We start from the raw sequence: 23,371 nt of genomic DNA, 5'->3' as shown, positions 1-23,371 counted from the left end.
TGACTGAGAAGCAGCAGATTGCAGTCAACAGAAAGGAAATCAAGACTGCTTGATATTCCAGCCATTTAAATAAATGAGAATAACATTTCTAAGCAATAGCCACATAAAAGCATGAAAAGCATGAGGAAATGGCATACTGTGATTTAAAAATAGCTTAGCTTAAGCCAGGGCAGCCATGCTGAGAATGGTGAGAGCTGCACAGCTGCACGATCGCTCCTGCCTTACATGACCTAGAGCATGCACAGACTCTCTTGATTTCTTCCTCTGTCCTAAATCTGTGCCTGGCTAAGGATTCCAGCGACCTTTAATGTTGCATTGCAGATCAGGATCAAGGGCCAAGCTATGTAGTTGTTATAGAAGAGCCAAGACACATGTAATTTTAGGCTCTCTGGACTGGAAGGGGAAGAGGGTGCAATTTCAAAGGAATCACTAGAGTGGAAAGAATATGTGGAAATTCCTCATTCACAAGTGGACCTATGTAAAACTTGGCCCTTGTGCTTTTCAGAGATTTGCTGTCTTTCTCTTTTATGTCAGTTCATGCAGGCTTGCACCCCCAGACTTTTCTTTTGTGTTCTGGGAATAGAGTAAACCCTAAAAGTAGCAAGAATCATCTGGTCTCACAACCTAACCATGCAAAATCCCCTGGCTAGCATGGCTTTGACGTGAAATCATAAATCAGTCCAGGTTCACATAAAGGGTTTCTGAGCTGCAGCAAACCTTCAGACAAATGTGAACTTAGTTTTGGATTATTTTTATGTAAGTTTTCCTCTTAATTTCATCCCTTCTGTGTTTTTTTCATCAGCAAACATCTGGAAATTGCATAAGCTGGAGTATTATGGATGATTATCTTCTCTCTCTCCTCCTCTCTTTTGGTGTATCATTAACTTTTCCTGTTGTTCCTTCTCTTTCTGTTCCACAAATGCACTTGAAAAAAACTCAGCAAAAAGTATGTTAGAAAGACTACAGTAGCTCTAGGACTGGGAAAATAATGTATTCACAGGTCACATCAAGTGAAGAGCCTGAAAACCTCTCTTTGTGAGGTCTACTCTTGGTATGTTTGGACTATTGACCGATCTTATCACAAAAAATAAATGCTTATATTGCAGTTTAACATGAAGGTCATTAGGAATAAATATATTTCTTTAGGTAGGCCATTGTCCACTCATTAATTTCACTTGTGTTTTTTTAATGTCACAATTCCATCTAGCTCAGAGCTAGATGCTGGCTGATTGCATTGCACAGCCAGAGAGCAAAAAGAAACAAAGTGGTAGATCTAATCTAGCCATTCTTTTAAAAACCTTTTAACGCAGTCCTTCGCAGAATACTAAAGATGTTTAGAGGCTTTAAGGTTTATAAGCAAACAGAGCATCAGTAATCTAGTTCCAACAGATCTAGAAGTGACATGATAATGAAGTGAGAGAATGGAGGGGGTGTATGAAAATGATAGGAAAAAGGCAGCCACTGAACTGTCACAAAAAGTAGACCTAGGCCCAATTTTTCTGCTGACTGTACAAATGCTGAGTCAAATAAGTAAAATGTCTGTCAACTGTTTGTGTATTCTTAAGCAACACTCACTATATATTTTGTAAAAATAACTAACACAGAAAAAAAAATACAGCTTTTACAGATTTTTTCTTTTTTGCAGTAATTGCAGTAAAACTGGGGCCTCTTCAGACAACCCAGCTATTTTTTATAGCCCTTCAGAAAATGCAGTTTCTATTAGTCTAATGTATAACATTGGCATGAGGTCTAAAGAGGAAGAGAAGATTCCCCTGAAGAATGACTCAGGGTCAAAAAGCATAAGGTTAGCAAAGAGAGTTGGACAAAATCAGCAGGAAGGCTTGAAAATATTCTGTTCTCCTTGCACCTTGTACAATACATAGGTCATTTCCATTTCAACACAGACAGGTTGTAAAAACTGAAGGAACTGGGAAAGATATAATAGTGACATGCAAAGTCTTAGCCAACCCAAAGGTATCCAACAAGCCTAATCCAGTGATGTAGCTTGCAGGCCCTGAAGGTCTGGACACTGTGGGGAAGGAGAGAAGGCGTCTGTGGGAAGGTGTCTGCATGGGGCTTCTGTGCTCCCATCTTCTACCAAGGGGCTGACAACTGAGAAGAAGGTGGTTGGCAGCATGGAGAAGACCACTAGCAGGAGCGAGTGGTGGATTGCTCAGCTCTTCTGAGTCAACTGGCAGCTCCTGCGCAGGCTTCCTGCCCAGCCACTTGTGCAGGGCTGGGTGAAGAGGCCTCAGTGCTTGTCACCCCATTGGCCCTGCAGCATGGGAGTAGGAGGACTGTGAGAAGATGGTAGTGGTACGCTGCCTTCCCGAGGAAAGGAGAGCTCCAATTTTCATCCTTGTGTTTCGCAGTTAAGAGAACAGTGGTGGTGTTTGCCTCCAGGAGATTATTTGTTCTGTCCTTTCCTGTCTTCATCAGACAGAGTAATGTTTAGGCAAGCCTATTTTTAAAATATTTTTGTTGCTTGAAAGCAGAACAGGTTCCAGGTGGGCCATTTTAAAGTAGGACTTAAGAGGGCACTCTTAGCTGTTGAACCCAATCCTTTAGCTGGCAGTCAAGATGTAGCAGAAGGATGACAAGTATATTTCCACTTGGTATCCAGCAGGAGAAAAAGTTGTTGTGACAGAGAAAGACAAATGTACAATTTTGTCAGAAACAGCAAGAATCAGCCAATAACACTTTTGTGACCACTTGAGAGACTTCCAGACTGCTCAATGCACAACCATCACACTTCAGCACTCATGAGGATCAGCCAGCTTGCCTGCTGACCTTGGCTAGGATTACTCATTGAGTTGTCTCTGGTTGGCAGTTTAGCCTTGTTCACGTTCGTTAGCTTCACATCCCAAGAGAGTGTGAAGTTCTCAGCACAGCCACCAGGTTGGTTCAAACAGTGGGCATGCTCATGAGCATTACAAGGATTCGATCCCGATGGTATTTCTGGCCACTCCTGCAAGCCCCAAGTACCTAACTAAGCATCTGAGCTGGGTGGTGTGGTGGCCTACCTAAGCCACCTCCAGACTCCTTGAAATTTAATCCTTCCATCATAGAAGATACAGAGCCAACTGCAAATATTGAAACCCTTTCTATAACACCTCCTTTTCTCTTTGAGAGTAACAAGCTGATGAACTCTCATCTCTCAAATGACGGGGCAGTAGCAAACCATCCTCTTCTTTCTATCCCAGCACAGAAGGGAATACTGATTCCTTGTTCACAGGTACCCACATAATTTTCTCCTTTTAATATACATTAGATAATGAGTCTACCCTGAGTTCCAGAAGATGATCTCTTTCAGAGGTGATAACTCTTTCAGAGGTGATAACTCTGTAAGCTCACTGCTACACGTCAATCATTTTAGATGAAGCACCGCAAAATTCTCCTCCAAGTATCCCCTGCCACATCCTTATCTGTAATTATTATAGATTTTTGTAATGAGTTTATTTCATCCTGTTTGAGCAGTCCCCCCCACTCCCTTTTTTCTGTTTGGAAGGACTGCATCTGATGGAGAAGAGTGATACTTTAACAGAAGAACCAGATGCTACTTTTGAGCTTTGTGGCTTAGCACAGATTTTTCATTTTATAAGAAGATGCTATTTTTATATTACTGGTCAGGCTTATATTCCTGGTTGTTGGGCAGGAAAGTTCAAGTTCCTTTTGACGTTGTGTTTCTTGATCTTTCACAACCAACTTTGAAAGATTATTGGGCATTAGCATTTTTTCTCTCTCTTTTGGGGGTTCACTATTGTTTCTTAACAAGCTTATATTAAACTACAATGCACAATCCCTCCTCCATGTGTCTCCCCATACTTCAGCAATGCAAGGATTAGGCTGATAATATCTTTCTTCTTTGAAACACTATGTAGAAGCCCAAGTGTTTCTCTAATCTTTTCAAAGCTGTCTTGGAGAACAAGCAAAGAAGGTAGCTGCTTGGGATCAGACAAGTCATACAATCAGCCTAGTCTCTATGTGCAGCAGTGTGATCAAATCAGGGAGAAATGATTGGAAATGCTTGTGCTGAGAGAGCCTTTCTTGTTTAATTCTTCCTGCTTCCCTGGCAGCTTTGAGCTCGTGCTTGTTACGGTTTGTCCCAACTCCTTCATGTTTTCTTCTTTCTTGCTTAAAAAGAGCAGGCCATTGCTGGCCAGTGCTCTGCTGCACTGAGGGAGATGTTACCACAACAAAAATATTTTGTAAGCTGTTACCTACTCCTAATGTTCTTTGGAGGGCATGTTTTTAGGAGGAGGTTGCTAAGGTTTTGGAGTTAAGCTGGGTTCTTTGTGTTACTAAAATATTTTGAACCTCTTGGTCTTCAGATTCCCCAGAGGAAGACCCAAGACTATGCCTACAACAAAGGAATTTGTAACACATGTCAAGCTACCCAGGGAGAGTCCTTTATTTTGTTCTTTGTAATTCAAAACAGCATTTCTGTCCTTGCTGGATGTGGAGCCCTCTTTAACTTTCACTCGCTCTAGGGAAATGAAGTGCTGAAGGATGGAGTAGTTAAGCATACATGAACCTAAGCATCTCCCATGCGTGGGAATTTCACAAGAGAAAGGCATCTGTTGTGCTGAAATAGCTGTCCTCCATAGCTGATATTTAAAGCTGCAGGCTGTCTCTAGTTTGCACTTAAGGTCTTGTTTTTGCTCTGAAGGAGTGAATACCATGGTAAAATCCAGACAAAATAGATCTGTGTGGGGTTTGCCATCTATTAAGTGCTATGCAAAACTGTAAAATTCTTAAAATGCACATTAATTTTATTAGATGAACAAAATCCTTTTACAGCAGATCAGATTTGTTCCGGTTGTTTGCTTGTGTGCTGGCCCTCCCTAATGCCTTAATACATGAGGGGAATGAGAGATTTATCTTTACTTTTATTTATCTTGGATTCTGACCTGACTGAGGCCTCAAGCGGTAATGGTAATATTGCTGCATTAGCTCAAATATACCACGGCTGGGGATGTGTGACAACAGAGAAAAACATCTCCTGCAAGTTGTTGCGAAACCAAGGAGCTCTCTGAGCATGTCCTACCTGGGCTTGTCAGCAGTGAGTTCTACCACCAGTATGAGAATGGGCAATACCAGCTGGTGACTCTAACTTGCACAGGAGCCATCAAATCACCTGCAATTCACCTGCCACAAGTGATGAACTTTGAGATAAAAATTGTGGAGCCCATCATAAATCAGGAAAGCATCTCCCCTCCATCCAAGCAAACTGAAAAAGGGAGTACCAAGGACTGCTACAGCTTCCCAGTCCTGAGAGTCATCAACCTATATCCTGCATCATTACATTTGACTGGCCCTAGTTATTATCTCAGCAACAAATGTTATTACAGCTGAAATGAAATTATATATTTCTTATTTAAATTCAGACACAACATTTGATTCAATGACTGATTCAATTTATCACTGAATTTCTCAAAAAGGTTTAATTATAAACTGCATGAAGAAACTATCCGTTTTGTTAGGGCTCATTTGCAGTGTTCTAATTGCATCAAATGTTCCCCTTTCCAGCCTTAGGGGAGAACGTAATGAAAAGGGATTCATGTTTCCCATTTTTAACCTTTTAAATTTTTGAAAGTGCCACTCAAGCTTCCTCTCTTGCCTTTTGTTTTCCAGAATAAATGATTTAGATTTTGCTTCCTACTTCAATAGCTTGAACCTTGCACTTACCTTTGTCTTCATTGCCATATCCCAGTTGTATCTGGCCTTTTTATATATTTTTCAATTACTTAACCAATATCCAGTTTAACTACCTGTTTTAACTCACTGACTAAAAGTTATGCAAACCAAAGGAAATATTGTCAGTGAAGAGAAGAAGGTCCCAAGGAGGGCCTCACAAATTCTAAATCAGCTAGATGCTCACAAACTTCCTCTGCCTAAATTTATATCAGGTCTTGCTTGGCCTGAGACTCAACTTGAATCTCAGAAAAACAATAACATGAACAATGGTGCGGAAAAACAGAAGGAAAGGACATGGTGAATACAGAGGGATTTGGACCTCAAGGGGGCTGGTCTGAGAACTTCCATTTCAAAAGTGCTTTTCATTGTCAACTCTGCAGGGAAAAAGCAAACGGGAGCACCACTATCAGTCATTGCTGAGCTTGGTGCTTTGGGTTACTTCCCCACCCTTTCTTTTCAGAGTGGAGCATTTGCTCCATCCTTTGCTTCAGTTTATCGCGCTGAATTGAAGTAAGCTTTTTTACTGCAGTGCAACCAGTTACTGGGCAACCACAACAAGCCCTTGGAAGCCACCATTTGCTACCCGGTACAGCAGGCGCTGTTCAGAGGAGCACAGAGACTGGGATGGTGCCGGGTGACCGATGGGCCCTGCTGAGCTTCGTGCTGGCTTGTGCTCCTTATTGCCCAGACCTCTACCCTGGACACTCTACCAAACCCACGGTGCAGCTAAGGGCCTCCAGCCTGCACCCCTCTTCATGACTGCCAGCAGGGCGAGCTGACCTGTGGGTCCTTTCAGATTTTGCTGGGCCTCACTACTTTCACACTGGGCGCCCTCCTCTTGCCCCTGGTTTGTGACCTGCAAGCGAGAGGGTGCAGCAAGGAGGGGACAGCGAGCTGCCTGCTGCTGGAAATGGGATCTCCTCCAACTGGATTAATTGCTGCAATTTGGGAAAACATGGTTTCAGTTTTCTCTTTTGTAACAGTAATCCACACTGTCAACTTAAATTATATAGCTGACCGGTTAGATTGAGTTATCAAGTGTTTGCTGCTTCTAGATGGTGTCACATAGGTCAGGTATCATGCCTTTTCTCACTCTTTCCATAGCTCTTCTGGCTGCCTTTTTGCATCTTGCTAAAAGTGAAGATGCCTTGAAGTATACTGACCATGACAGTGAAAGATTCGCGTGTCTCCCAGAGTGAAGGACAGTCGCTGAGGGCTCCGGAGCTTTTACAGCATCAGCAAAGTTACACAGATGTGTCTCTGAAACAGATGCTAGGTAATGGTCTGAGCAACAGAAATACCATCTCCAGGCTTTTTTCTCTATTCAGCCATTTTTCCATTTTACCTGGAGCATCAGGCAAATCTGAGTTGGATTTTAGGCATCTCAGGGTCCTGAGCACCTCCAAATATTGGGCAGCTTCATGGTGAGTGTGAGTGAGACAGAAATGTGCAGACAGAACAGGATGCAGGACCTGGATCTGAAGTTTCCGCTGGGCCACACTCCAACCTTTTCTATTAAAGTCTAACGAATTCTGGTGCAGACAATACCTGCTCTGTCCTGCACAATTTCATAGAGCATTGCAAAGCTCCAAGGCTCATTGGAGCCCACAGTAAATTAATATTTTACCTGTTGGATTTTTTTTTTCTCCAGCTAGTTTAAAGACAAGTTGTGGCAATGAGTGGGTGGAGTATGTTTTATTTAGCTGCAGTGAAAATATTACTGCTCTTGATCTGAGCAGCTGAACCAATGGAAACTATAAAGAAGGAAAAACACCAAAATGGAGGTTGAGAGTGAGGGGCAGAGTGTTTTTGTGATGGGGATGTGAGGAATTTTCAATTCTGAGAGCAAAGCCCATGTGAAAAGATGATATGTGGAGGAAAGGGCATGGGTATCGAAGCAGGATGGCCCTGTACAGCTGCCATGTGGCTTGGTAAATAATTGTGCCGAACTGCTAGTTACCAGGAAGGTTACCTAGAGGACTGGGCAGTGGCTGCTGCCCAGGGTTGCCTGCCTTAGGTTCCCAGGTTGCATATTTTGGGTGTGAAGAGTCGAAGAATTCTGGGACCCTCTGGCCAGTTGTGGATTTTGCCCATTTCCAGGTAACATATGCAGAAAATTTCAAATCTCTGCATGGTCTGTTTTTCACATATTCCAAGAAAAATTGCCAGGTTGCTACACTCAAAGGTTTTCTTACAGTCTGCGGTATTTAGCAGAGACTATGTCAGATTCCCTGTGAATAAACTGTTTCAGAGGTGAACTGGTTCACTATGTAATTTTAAATCTTTTACTTTTCATCTCACAGCTGGAAAATGTTTCCAGTGAATGCCAAGAGCTGAGGATTCAGTGAAAGGAGGTTCTAGCTGGTTCCACTGCAAAACATACAAAACAGAGGAATGCGCTAAAAAAGGAAAAAGCAAAACCAGAGGGTTAAACATTAACCACTTCCTGTGGATAAAATGTTTTTCCTTTCTAAGCATGCTCCAGTGCTTTGGTGATGAGTATTAATATCAAATGCTTCAATTAAAAGAAACAGGCAGGAGACAAGCTGGCATCTGAGACAACCCTATTGCCAAATGCTAAGCATGGCATGTCCCCCTTCCGGCTCGCAGTGTGTAATTAGTGTCTTGCATGTGCCATGGTTCTGCGCGAGAGAGAACGGGGCATGGAGGCACAACATGCCGGTGCGCATCTGCTTTACAAGGAGGGTTGTGTGCCATCGACGGGAAGCTTGGCACTGCTGTTCCTCTTCGGTAACAGATGCTCCTCTCCGAGCAGGCAGCAAGTCCTCCCACTGCCCCATATGCTCTGTTGCTAATTGCAAACATGAAGAAACGACATTTTGATGGCTGCTCTTTCATCTTCCTCAAGTTCTCACTTCCGAGCAGTTCTTGATTTCCAAGCTCGATTGCCTTCTTTTCCTCAGACCCATGTCTGCAGGCCAGCAGAACAAGGTGGAAGGTGGGTGGTGGTGGTGAGGGGGGCACTTCTCTCCCTGCCATGGGTATTTCTCTGCAAGCAATTTAGATTATCCCATTAGCTGCCTCCATAATTGTAGATTCTAGGAACAGCCGTGATGTGCTTCTTTGCCATTTTATTACAGCAATTAATGTCCGCACTTATCTTGGAGCGAGCAAGAAGCAAAGAACAGCCAGTGTGCTAGATGCTTAGCTGTCTTTGCCCGGGAGCATGCTCTGAGACCTCATATTTACAGTGGGCCTGAGAGCACACACATTTACGGTGGGAAGTGCTCTAAGGTCACGTTGCAGCTTGTCCTCCAGGCAACCTGTGTGTGTGCCGCACACTGCTCACCCGGCATTCGGCATTGTCACTGCCCAAGTGGGATGTTAGATGCGGTTGCTACTTTCTGTACAAAGCTTCATGCTGTAGGTTTAAAATGATGCAATTTTTTTGTCCACTTCGTTTTCCCTCCCCATATTACCAATAAGCACAGAAGAAGCCCACTATGGCACAACATTCACTCTGCAGCCCACATTCAAGCAGGGAAAAGAGTGTCTCTTTTCTGGGGCAGCCGTGTGGCAAAGCCCCAGACAAGAAGTTTTTGTTCTTGATTCTTCCCATCTTGCCGCTTATCTAAAGGGAGCTCACATCTAGCCTCCGACTTGTTTGTCGCTCCCCCCTGCCAAGCTGTTGTGAACATCTACTGTCCTGGTCATTTAAGGCTCTCTAATTAGTGCCATAATAGGTGGGCAATTAATGAACCGAACCTGCATCATCATGACGGATAAACACTGTCAGTGAGTCACTCCAAAGCAGCTGCCGAGCCTGTGTGTTTTCCCCCCACAAGCTGCAGCTAGTCTGAACAGGGGTGTATATTTTATATGTTTTGCCTCGGGCAAATTACTTCAAAGAGCACTTTGCAGCGTGGCTGGAGAAAACAACCATTTGTTTGCAGTTTTCCTTTCAAAGGGATGACTAAATCCTATTTGTCTCATTGAAGCTAAATGATATTTTTTCAAGGCCAAACCCTTTCTTGCAAAGGCTATTTTCGAAGGGTAATCTCTGCTGGATTTTTCCGTGCAGGGGGCCTCATCGAAGGGGCTATGTGCGTGCCCTGGACAGGTGATGTTCCCACACAACACAAGTGGGGAGCCCTGTGCTAGGAGCTCCAGTCCCCAGACAGTCACCCAGCAAGACCTGGACTGCTGGTACTGGTGCAAGGGACAGAACATATTAGCGCCTTTCTGATCGCTGACAAAGCTTTTTTAGGGTGAAGCTCAAACCAGTAACACTGCACACAGTCGACTCGGGTTGGTGGTTTACCTCAAGAAATACTTGGAGGAAATCACTTAGCTCTTTAAGCAGAAGAGTACCACAGCCATAGTGGTTTTGAAGCAGCATGGGTTGACGAATGTTGCTTAGAGGTGGAGAAAAGGGAAAGGACTGTGGTAGAGTACAGCAATTTTCTAACACAGCCTTGGGTAAGTGGCAGTGTGAGCATCATAACGTCCCCATCAGGGCATTCCAGCAGCAGCTACCGGAGAGGCAAAAGTCTTGCCCATTTTTAGAAGTATGAACTTTCTTCCTTTTCAATAGACGTATTTATAGCCTGAGGCACGCTGATGGCCAGTCTGGAAATCATCTCTTTCTGACTGACTGAGATGCCCTTTGGATTAGATATGGCAGATCTGATGCTCTTTGGATCATACAAGAAAACCGTTTCAGTATGTTGGAGAGATGAAGGGGGTGAGGTCCCTGTGACCAACAGTTGAGAGGCTGTAGCTCACTGAAATCCAGCATGGAGAATGTTAAACTTAGCACTGTCACCTAGTGAGGGACCATCGCTTGAGCAGTATGTGGCTATTTACAGCTCCCAGCAGACCTATCCCAGCCTTTAAGGATGTGAGAGGATGCAGGTCAGGGAGAAGTGAGATTCACAACAGGTATCTTCATCTCAGGGAGTCTGTTCACCCTAGATGCCTCCTCTAGTCAGCAGAGGCTTTCTCCATGGAGAGATTCAAAGCAGCTAAGCTCAGTGTTCCTTCTGAACCAACCTGTAAAGGAGGCATTATTTCTTCATTAACTGTGGAGGGAATTTGAGAAAATTAATCTCACAGAGTTGCCAGCTTGCATTTACATCAGTAGTATCACCTGAGCAGCACATTTTGCATACTTCATGTATTCTCTTGCATGGTCTCCAGGAACAGACTGAAATGTCCCGGGATTTGAAAGGATTTCTTGTGGTTTCACTTAGCCATAAAACCTGCATGTGGCTCATCTCAGTGGGCTTGTGGATGAGGAAGAAACCAACTTCCAGATAAAGTTGTGAGGAAATGGGGAGTGTGCCCCACATCAATTCTGAATGCAACATTCGCAAAGCTTGCAAATGACACAGGAGTGGATTATTGCACTTTTTATGTCTGACAGTGCTTCACAAAGGCTATGACAGAGTAGTCTTTCCCTTTAGGGGCCCAGACAATTGTCGTATCCATGTCTGGTGCTGTAAATGGGAGAGTTACATAGAGGAATGTTCAGAAGAGCCTCTCATGATTGGGAACATGCAGTACTCTGCTAGTTGTTGATCAGGCTATAGATTCCTTAGGTGCCTCTCTGTGTTCCAGCCTTACACCTAAGCCCAGTCACTTTGCTAAGAAATGATCAAATTATCTGCACAAAGATAAAATAGTAAGGCTGTAAGGAGGAAGCAGGCCATTACCGTGGCCCTGGCACATGTGAGAAAAGGGAAAGCATCTCTGGACGTTTTAGGTTTGGCTGGATGAAGAAACGAAGTCCATCTTATATGTTAAAAACAACATTTCTGAAAGAGACTCTTGGGTTTGGCAGAACAAAACATGACAGCTACCGTACAGGGAGACTGGCAACAGCTCACTGGGGCTTCAGTGGACCTCCTGTGAAAGAAACTGAAGTTCATCTAAGCTGATCTCCTGCAATCATAGGCTGCAGATTTCCAAGTATCTCTGTAATAAGTCGCCTAGCTTTGTTTGGCTGCAGCCTTCCCTCACAAACAGCTTCTGTGTTTGGTTTTAAAGAGTGCAAGAGAACGAACATTCCCCTGGACAGGTCACAGTCTTGAGTTTCTGTAAAGCCTACACTTTGCCTTACTCCAGGGCAGCCAGGATTCGCTCTACTGAAGCCTTTTCCACTCTCCCAGGGGATGCAAGAGGAGAACTGCGACCTCTTGCCCCACCCCTGAGGTCCCACCAGCAGACCTCTGCAGCCTGTGCAGCCTCTGACCTGAAACTGTACAGTCCAGTTCAGCTGAATCACAAACAGTAGATACCATGGCTATACGTGGCTTAAGAGTACGTGGCTTAAACATTGCTAACTAACAGAAAATCTCCACAGGAGGAAGAAGAGCTGAGACATTTAGTCCAAGAAAATTGGGGAGTAGTTCTAGCAGACCCAAAAGGTAGCCAGGAAGCATAAGGTGCATTCCCCATAGTCCCAGCTCCTGATTTTCATCCAAATTAAAAGTGGTCCAGGACTTTACAGCAGGAGAAAAAGGAATTTCCAGGGAAGTGAGAAAATTCTTTAAGATCCCCTCTGGAACAAGTACGAGCTGGCTCAGCCACATGCGGTGAAAAGGAACCCACCTTTTTTACCTTCACCATGTCATTTACCCTTCTCTAAAAACAGCCTCGCACAGCAGAAAGCATTTCACTTGTGTGCTCCATTCATATGTTTTTCCCACATTGACTCAGTGCAGTGCTGTCGCCTGTTTTTGACGTGCAGACACAGGGAAATGGCCAACCCTATCAACGAGGAGAAGGAAAAAATTCTTAAAAAAACAAAAACAAAAAACATTGCCTTACAGTGGACAAGGCACCTTGCTCTTCTCAGATTTCCATTGGGGTGTTGTTTAGTTTAGCTGGTAACTTTTCTACTTACCCAAGTTAATTGGAGCTTCACAGGTACAAACATATTTGCTCTGTCAGGGCAGAAAGCAGCCATTGTTTGCCACAGCCTAAATTCCTAGCAAATGTTTTCTTCTATCTTCTTAGTCTCATCTCCTTTGGCTACACCACAGCACAATAACCCTTTGTAACGCAAACACCTTGGTATGACATGTTAGGATCTGTTCCACTGAGCCAATTTAGAAGGAAAGCACGCTTGTAACTGTGTAATTGGACTGTGCTGATATGCATGTGCCAGGGAACATTAACTTCTCCTAGATTCTCAATAGTTTCACATTCATGGTATTTTTCCAGATGGATTGTAGCTGCAACTGTATCTTTAACGTCCTTAAGATAGAGCACAGCAATGCCTAAACTTCTTGAGCTTCACAGAGCATTGGATGGAAAAGTATTTACTGTGCCAGATTTTTCTGCTAAGTATTTCTTCTGACAGTGGCATGTTGAAAAGCCATGTAACTGTGAGATCTGATGGTTACAGTGCTTTCAGAAAGGAAAAATAGTGTCATGAGCAAAGGTTAACTTACAGTGATTGATTTACTTAAGCTTTAAGCAGTCATGCTGAACCTTTGAATAAATGTTTATTTAACAATGAAAATGTTTTGTTCCTTTTTGTGACACAACAAACAAAGTGCCTTTTTGCTGGGACATGGCAAAGTTAGCTGCATTTTCTGCCTTAAAAAAAAAAAAGAGCCCCCTAATATTACTGAAGAAGATGAAAAAAATACTCTGCCAGTGAAACGAATGACATCTCAGGTTGGTCTCCCATTTGCTGTTTTGTCTGAGAGGCTGAGAAGATGATTGTCCAAAAAAATCATCTGTCCAAAAAAAGGGAGAGAAAATATTAGCATACAGCCTATTAGTAGAGGTATGAGCCTTACATGTGTCCAGCCTGTCTATACCTGGACAAGATCTAGATCGGATAATGGAGGTGCTCCCCTTCATGCACCAAGGCAGGATGTCACCTTTGACTCACTGCAGAGAAGAGAAGTCCATGGTGCTGGAGAACAGGGCAGTGAATTTCTTACTGTACGAAAGATATGCATTGAGTGCCTCTGTTAGAACTGAGCTTTCTGGTGTTTTCCATAAAAATGCAAAGAAAAGCTTTGTCAAGGTAGGAAAACACTGCTGTCGGGACAGGCAGGAGTCAGTGGTGTGGATACATGTTAGGATGAATGTGAAACAGCCAACAATCCCATCAGCCAGCCTGGAGGAATTTTAAGAAGTTGACTAGTATAAGAAATTCAAAGACTATTTTCCAGGATCAGTGGAGCCAGAGTCCTTCGTGAAGTCAAGCCTTCTAGACACGATCTAGTGCAGGCACATGGGCTAGAGTAAAAGGCACTCTCTTGACTTTACACTTTCACCATCTCTTTCAGGATGATTGGAGATTGTCATCAGAAAAAAAGCCATCAGGTCTGGGGAAATTAGAAATCTTTTATATCCTTTGTTTGCTAGCAAGCTGCAGGATTATACACAGTGCTTATGGGGAAAGAAGGATGGACCTCCTTCCCAACAGCATGAGGTCCTCCCCCTGTTGTCCAGTTTGGGAGCAATCTGGCAGGACGGACAAGTGTTAGGGCTGCATTCTGGCTCTCATCCAACAGGACAATTCCTGTTGTGAAGAAAGAAGGATGCACAGCAGATGCTGAATACCCCGGAGTCAGCTGCTGATTACACTGGATCTAAATGTTCCCCACTCAAATGTCTATTTCTGTGCTTAGGGGGCTAGCCCAAGTAGTAGTAGTTACTGCCTCTTTGGTAAAAGCAAGCCACCTACAACCTACATTTTAAACTGAAGATCTGTGGGTGGGCCACTTTCAAGAGGTCCACAAAAAGTAATGGAGACAACTCCTTCTGCTGGCAGGCTGCCTAATTTCCTCAGAAGATCTGCACTTCCATTGGACATTTTCTAAAGGCCTCCACATCAAAAAAAGATTGAAAAACACAGTCCTTGAGAGATTTTCCGTCATGTTGGTTATCATAACCAGATTACAGATGTTCCTATTCCTATTGTCCCATGGAAAGCACTCTTCTGAAGACAAAATGTGTAAAAAGCAGCCTAAATGAAGGTACCTGCAGTAAATCCTTTTTCATGTTTTATGTGAATAAGACTCATCTTTCCATTTATGCCATTTTGTATTCATTAGAAGCTGCATAGGATTTACTTAATGAGTAAGTAGAGAAGAGCACAGTTAATCCCTCAGGGCTCATTCTGAAGTTCTTATTCAGGCAAAACTCCAGTGACGTCAATAAGTCATTTGACCATGTAAGGATCTCAGTAGCAGGCTCTATCGGATTAAACACAATTTTGCTCAAGCTTTTACTCTATAAAATTATAGTAATCTTGGGCCCCATATTTTTTGATTACAACTAGAGTGTAGAACACTGCCAGTTTAATAATATAATAATATCAAATATCATCAGACCTGTGTGCTATATGCTTGTCTTATTGTGGTACCAAACTGGCTTCCAAAATACTCATGCTTTTGACCACATGTCTTCTTTAGTAAGAGCATGGTAATTATGGTAAGATTTGGAACAACGCTCCATTAATTATGGGTAATTCATACTTCACTTATACAACAACTGCTATGGGTTTTTTATTTTTCTAGTTTAGTTATTGCTTAACTTTATAGGTACTCCTGAAGGGTTCTGGGCTCCTTTTATTCTTCGTACATTCACAGCCCATGGGTTCGGATTTTCAAGAGGAAAGGGAGTAGATACATTTCCCTAATGAAACTACTCATCTTTGATATCAGAGAACTACATTCTCCAAATAGTATCATAATTTTGCAGAAAATCTATCCAAACTAGGATAGGGATGTTGAATCCTGGGAGGAGGGAGAAGGAACAGATAGAAGTAAGTCTGCCCTTTGTAAGTGTGCAGTCTGCTTAATGGAGGGAACATTGTCAGCAATTCATAAGCTATTCATCAGGTCAAAAACAACCAGGAAGAAGAATGATTTGCTTCAGTAGTCAGTCAGGTAGATCATCAGTCTTTCCATAATCCAAGTTGTACAGAGGAATCTAGCAGAAAGGCCAGATCTAGAAAGTCTCTCCTTTATTTGTGTCTCCATCCCAATTTTTAATATATATACATCCACATGCATTTATTTAATCTTGCTACCCCATCTCTGCCCTTCTTCCAAAGATCTGAGGAAAAAAAAGTAGCTTTTTTAATGCACCCAGACTCAGATTAAAATGGAAGAAGGGAAAAAATGTAAAGCCTAACAGCCCCTAAAGGTAACTATTTAAAGCAAACTTCCCTGGGCACAAGCTTCAGTGATTGGGTGGGTTCTGCAGAAACTGTATTTTTCAGCACTCAGGTCTCACTGGCATATAGTTCCAGATTTATGTCATCTAAGTAAGTTTTTTTCTAGATGAAAAATTAAATGTGTTTGATTTGTTCTAGGGAGTTTAAACTGTTTAAATGAAACCCTATCACCCCAGATTCTGGAAATTTGTACTTGAGGTAGGGAAATACAGACCTTGCAAATTAAATAGGAAAAGTAATTCTTCCTAAATCCCAAGTAAGCTCTAGTGTTTACTGTGTTAAAGGCTTGGAAATATTCCTTTAGAGAAGAAAATCTTTGGGGTTTGGGACTTGTTCTGATCTAAGCAGCAACATGACAAGAGCATCATAAGGCAGTAAGAACAGGCAGGCTCATACAGTAGTTATATAATGCCTGAAATTCCCAAGTGCACTTGCACAACAGTCCTTCTTCCAACGAAAGCACAGGATGGGCTAACAGATGGGAGCACTGCTGTGTCTCCCAAACTCCTGTTTGCTACCAGGTCACACAGCTACAGCATCACAGACTATTTCAGGTTGGAGAGAAGGCCTCAGAAGGCCACCTGGTCTGAACCCTTGCTCAAAGCAAGGCAAGCTTGCAATTAGATAGAAGTTAGCTCAGTACCAGCAAGGCTGTGAGTTTCAATCAAAGTAGGCAGCCAAGGCCTTGATCTGAAATCCGATCCGATTGCCAGGAAGATCTGCTGAGAAGCATTTCAATCAGTGCAAAGGCTTGCGTCGACTTCCATGGGAGCTGGATCAGACATCAATTCAGTGAGACTGGCTGCCACAGTCAAATCATGGATAATACAACCGGGCTTTTGCTGGCAGCATTCAAGGCGCCAGATTGTGTTCTTTCCTTTATTGGTGTCTATCCAAAATAACTCCATTCACGTCACTAAAGCAACTCTCTACTTGTTTCTGTGTAATTAAGAGAAGAATCTTTCCTACTGGGTTGGTGAAATCACTCAGCATTCAAGCTATGGATAATCTGTACATATTTGTCACTGTCAGCATGAAGAAATTTGGGAGCCTGTGCAGGACTGAACATTCTTCTGCTGGCTTTCAGGCTGCAATCATAAAACCATAAAGATTGCTAATATGGACTTCTTAAAAATATACCCTTCGCCTGGGTTGCAAGAATCACAGGTAGCTCTTCAGTTCTACACAGTCTGGGGTTAATAAAGGTTTCATGATGCATCTACGAAAATACGTAAGCTATACTGGCTAAATGGGACATGACGCTCTCCCCACAGCTGTTCTGCAGCAAAAATGCAAACCTGTGTCTACACCTGACTGATGCAGTAACTACTGTAGATGGAGCAGATCTCTGCTTCCCATGCTTCAAGTTAAGTAAGTGGCTTGTTCTTGTGATATCATGTAGTGGAAGTTGTGAGCGACAAGGAAATTTTTAAACACCTTTAAAATCAGAAACACTTCTGTGCAAATATAGAACCACCAGCAGACCTAACAGTATCCCACCTTGTGAAATCACTGAGAGACACAGTCCCCTGAGGAGATGTCTCAGAGGAATAGGTAAGAGTGTTGGAAATGTCAGAGGAAAATTTGCAGAAGGACTAAAGAAGTAAAAATGCTTTAGAACTTGATATCAAATTTCTCAAATTTAATTTTAAAAGATCTCATAACTGCATGTGCTCTGACAGCACGGCACAGCCTTGGTGCTGCTATGACTGAGGATGAAAGATGCTGAGTCTGTTTGGCAGTACGGCCTTTGAAAGTAGAGGTTTTTTAAAAAAGAAATGCACCACCCAAAAGAAATGACCTGGATGTAAGTTTTGATTTGCAATACCCTGGAGAGCACAAAAGAAATTTCTGCTATAATGTGCAGGATAGATATTTTTGCAGGATAATTTGTGTCAGAAAGCAAGAGGTAGAAGAAGGAAGGATGGAGGGTCTCTGGCCACTGCAGTGGGAGAAATGTTACTGAGTCGCACACGCATAGCTCCTCCTCACTGAGGCTGGGTTGCACAAGGGCTCATCTGAGCAGTCAGGGTGTGGGCAAACTGGGAATCTCCAAGCCTTGAGAAAAGAGCAAGTGTCACAACAGGAAGCAAAGGCTTGTTCAGATGGATAGCTCTTAGAAGACCCCACCTCTAATTTTGTCCCTCTAGCCCTGAAAGTGATACCCCAGACTGTAGGCTCAAAACTCTCATTGAAGACATTTGCTGCACCTTTTACTTGCTAGGGAAAATTTTAATGGTGCAGATTTCACTGCTGGGTTAGTCACACAACAGCGTGGAGTCTGATCGTGCACTACCCAGGAGCTGTGCTCAGAGCTCCTCCAATCACCTTGACCAGCCACTTGCAGAGAGCACCCATTTTTATGTCTTTGCTTCTAGGTGTCTAATTTCTCAGGTACCCTTTATAGACACTGACATCAAATGTTTGCATACCGCAGGGGACAGGGGCTACCTCCACAGAGACTTGTCTTTCTTCATGTGGCATAATAAGGCCTAATGAGGCTGCTCCTGTAAATATGAACTTCGTGAATACCCCATCTTAATTAATATGATTGTCCCAGTATAATGAGTATATACATATATATTTTTATTTATTTATGCATATAAGTTTATATATAAATATATATAAGTGTGTGTGTGTGTGTGTGTGTATGTGTAGAAAAGATATATTAGCTCCTAAACACCGAGATACTGGGGAGCCTGTGAACAAGCTGTACAGGAAAGCTACATTCCTGAAAACTTCATGAGCAGTAGTGAGTAAGAAGCAGCTATAAACAGACTCTAGAAGCAGATCCTTTATAAAGCCATACTCTTGAAGAGATACGCACCAGATGATATTTCACCTGAAGCACAAGGCAGTAAATATCTAAGTTTATCCCTGTTTATACTAATTAAAAGTCGTAGGCACTGCCTCCTCTTTTGTAGTGAAGATTTTTCTTGATATTGGTTTTGAGCCAGGGCCAAGTTCCGTTTCAAATCTCATTGTACTTCTTAAAATGATCCTAGGACATCATGTGCTGGTATAATCCAATAATTGTTTGGACTACTCCTTAAAATATCAAACCGGCTAATACTCCACAGTTTAAAACTAAATGTCTTTATGTGTGAGAAAAAAAAAAGCATAGGCACAAATAGAAGAACAAAATTGTCATTTATTATGTGAAATACTTTCCACCTCAAGGTTTAAAGTATTTCTTTGGTTAATCCTTGCAGTAGATCTGTGATGTGCACAGGTGAATAATAAGTATCTTCTGATTTTGAAGGATCAACTCAACCTACTTTCCTCCTAATTTTCAAAGGTTCTGTCCAGCTGAAAAATTCTTGGGCTTCAGCTACGGTTCTAGAGGCTTGCAAAAAAATCGGGCTTAGGATTTTCAAATGCAGATGCAAAATGATGATGGCTTATTCAAACACTGGCAAACGTGATTGACTTGAGAGCACAGGAGAGATCATAGAATCATAGAATCAATCAGTAAGATAAGTGGCAGAACCTGGAACTGAGCCCAGGTTAGCACATTTCCCAGTCCACGTACCACCATCCAGCCACACTCCCCCTCTGGGGCTGCTCAAGCAAACTGCATAGCCCTGAGTTTTCTCCCACAATGTAGTACCTGTCTGACCAAGTGTCTCTTCTTTCTCATTGAGGTTTAAGGCTTGTCTCATAGCCTAGCTGGGCACCAGTTTGTCGGCAACACTTTTATTCTGAAGTACAGGATTTCATTTTACACTCTTTAATCAGTGAATCAGAATGATGAAACTTCATCTGCTTCCTTTCAACTAGTGTAATCAAGTGAAGAATTAGGCGTGAAATTTCCACTTCTCTATGGCTTCTTCCCCCGACTTTACCTTAAAGGTAGAGCTCTTCTGGAAGCTCATTAGGTTTCAGGCACATGTCTGAGGTTGTCCTCATTTTGTTGTTTTTAATCACATTTTAACCTAGAATTTATTTCCCATTTCGGTAGTAGAAAGCTACTTAGAAGACTCAGGGAGGAGAGATACTCCTTGTTTAACTCCCTACAGATGTCATATTAGTCATAATAGGTAAAGAATGTATCTGCTGGCTTTACCCTGAGCTCTAGCAAATGGCTTTGACCCACATCCTCATAAATTAGAACGTAAGCAGAAACTTACTCAACTACTCTTTACAAATCTAATCAAAATCAGACCTCTGCAATGTAACAACTCTGTTTATCCTCTGTGATATCCTTTTGTGCTTTTCAATTATAGTCATGAACATAATGATCAAAGTATACAGAAATTTTCAGTGAGGACTGGGTTTATCTGGTTATTCATAAATAAAGAGGATTTGCTTTTCACACTTCAGTATAATTATGTATATATTTTATTCATGTCTGAATTGTATACTCTGCTAACACAGCAGAAATGGCTAAACATTTTCCCTTAAAAATATTATGCTGTCACAAGACTGTTTTATCCCATCACTGAGGGCTTAACCCCACTTTCTAAAACTGAAGTTAAAAACATGGTTCTATCTCAGAAAATGTTCAAATCTCATGCCTTGGAGGCTCCTTGCTTTTCTGCATCAAAGAACAGCTATAAAGGACAGGATTCTCTAGCAATAAGTCTCCTTTCCAGTTCCTGGATTTCCTCTAAGTGGCTGGTTTATCCTCAGATGACTTAAGCACAAAAATTGGGGACAAAAGAAGATGATCTGCATATAGACAGTGAATTAAACAGGAAAATCTGTCAGCTTGGTTAAACCAGTAAAGAAGTTCTGGTTCAAGCACCAGAAAAGTGTGAAGAGCACAGATTTGGGGACTAGACAGTTTTACTTCTGCCTCCCTTACAAGGCACATTAATACATATGCATGGCGTCACCTATGAGCTCGTTTGTGAGACTACAAAGCATGGCCTGGGCTCCCCCAACTCTGAAAGGCTTTTACATGGTAGCAGTTCTTCATCCCTAACTCTTGTATGGGGAGGGAGAGGAGATGGGCTATAAAATAATGCTCTGACTAGCTTGTAAATACGTTGCAAGCCTGACTTTTTTACTAATACTTCTCTCAGATCCTCCATGGTGTGCATAAAATTGGCTATGCCCTTTAGAAGGTCCTGTTACATCGTCCAAGGAATAAACAGTGTTGGAAGAAGCAGAATTCAGAGTTACCTGTTTCACAGTGAGAACGAAGATAGAGCTAAAGCAGCAGAGCTTTTTTCTCACACTTCTTCAGGTGTACCCCACAATTTTCCAAGCCTCTATTATCTACTCATTTCCTACTCATCTTCAGTATAGTAGAAACTACCCGCAAATTTCTCCGCAGCTAAATGAAACCTGACTCTTCATTCCACATAGTCTGCTCTATTTCTACATGTTAGCCCAATCTAGATTATGAGTCTCTCTGTCTGCATGGAAGAAGATGGTCCATAGAGGGTGAAAAGACTTGACTCCCTGCATCCATTTACCATGTGCTTTCTGCTTCAGAGGTGTTTAGGCAAGAGGAATCAGTTCTGCTTTTAGTAAGTCTCTGCTTTCCTACTCAATAGAGCATGATGGTGAGCTAAACATATCACAGCACAAGTGCTTAGGAAGGATGGGCAAGTTATCCTACCAAATACTGAGAAACTCTACCTGGTGCAATGCAAATTACAGAGGCAGCGAGCGAGACTTTGCAGCATGTGTGTTTGTGAAAGATTTATCAAACCTGGCTGCAATGACCAGTGCCTTGGACCACTGGCAATCTGCTGCGCAGACATCTCTACCACCCACCATTTTCCAACGGACATACAGTCCAAAGCTAGAATGGTATTACATTGCACTTTCCTTGTTAACAATCCAGTATTGAAAAACCACCATTTGCTATACTCTGTACAGCTCAGAGTATTTCCTAACAGGATGTCACAAAGGCCAGCCAAAATCTAATCTGTAAAGTGACCGAGCTTGTGTGCTGTGCTGCCAAAGGATCAATTTACCAAACTGATTGTCGTGTTGATTTGGGAGAGAATTACTAATGCTTTTAACGATTAGATTCTTTTCCTGATTAGTCTCCAATTACACTTACAGCATAAAGTTTCTTCAGTAGCACCTTTACTACTTGCCCACATTCCAGTGCTGCACTTACTATTTAATTGATGTATATGCACTTATTTCACTGCAGGAGTTTGGTTCTGGTTTAAGTGGAAGGGATGAAATGCTAACTCTGACAAAAGCCCATTGAAGTCAGAGAGCAGACACCAGTCTTGAATTTGGTTTAAAATCTGTGGTATTAAGGAAACAGACCACAGGATGAATTGCTGATATATGTATTTGCTAAGTGGTTTATTCACCTCAAAGCATAGTTGAATCTTAGAAGAATGCAACTCTTCCAGCCTTCTTGGATGACGTGCCAGTGGTACAGCCTGAGGTCAATACGGATCCGATCCTTCTCTTAGTTATTTCAGCATAACTTTATTGGCTCAATATGTTCAATGCCTCTCCTATCACTCTCATTAAGAAGAAATATCCCAGATTCTCGATGACAGTTTTCTGAACCAAATCCCTAGCAAAGTATAACTAGGATGAATTGCCTGAAAAAAGAGTCCCCAGCTGTGCCCCAGAGGTATTACTACGCACCTAGAACGTCTTGCTCTCTGGAGTTATATCTTTGTAACCCAAAAGCGAGCAACATGAAAATAAAATTAACATTGCTGTTTGTTCAACTGTACATAGCAAAATTCGCTCTATTGTTTGTTAAACGTTCCAAACATGGACGGAGGACTCTGGACAGGCATTTGCTGTCTACAGCATAATAAGGAAAAATAAAATTATATTGCTTAATAGCTACAGGGGTATGTATGCATACATTATACATAATATATATACTGTATAAACACACACATGTAAAGTGATAAATTAATTGCAGATGGAGTACAGTAAGCTCAGTCTCCTGAGAGTTAGACAGTAATATACAACAACAACAACAACAATCTCCAAACCATGAATTCACCACCCACATCCAACACAACTCGGGGCTTCTTAAATCATTATCCAAATTGTAAGGCAAACAGTGTACAGAAGGACAAACAAAGAAAATAACTGACGTGTCTACCCCAAGGCTCTTCCAAGATTAGAGAGAGAGGCCCCAGGGCTGGTATGTTATTTTCTTTGTTCTTTATCCTTTTGCTGGTTGTTTGCATTACATTTTGGCATTGGATGATTTAAAGCACCCTCAGTTTTGATGGGTGCAGGTGGTGCTGTGTGCACAGTTCCTTAGTAAACAATGTTACCAATGTGGATTGCTTTAAGTGGCTCTGATATCAAAAGAGCCGTGTCTTAATTTGAAAATGCATTTAGGTCATTAGATGATGTCTTAGAGCAGGATTATTTTGTCTTTTCTGATTTTAGTGGCATTCTAATTAAAGCTCCAAACACATAATTATTTAAAGCTGAGCAGTGAACAACTAACTCTTTCTTGTGTTATGAATTAATGCGGGGGGGGGACCAATAACCTGAATCACACACACAGACAGGGAGAAAATAACTCCACAAGCAGGATCACTGGAAAGTATG

This window comes from Rhea pennata, chromosome 1, assembly GCF_028389875.1.
Source record: "Rhea pennata isolate bPtePen1 chromosome 1, bPtePen1.pri, whole genome shotgun sequence".
Lineage (NCBI taxonomy): Eukaryota > Metazoa > Chordata > Aves > Rheiformes > Rheidae > Rhea > Rhea pennata.
This window is presented reverse-complemented; position numbering follows the sequence as displayed.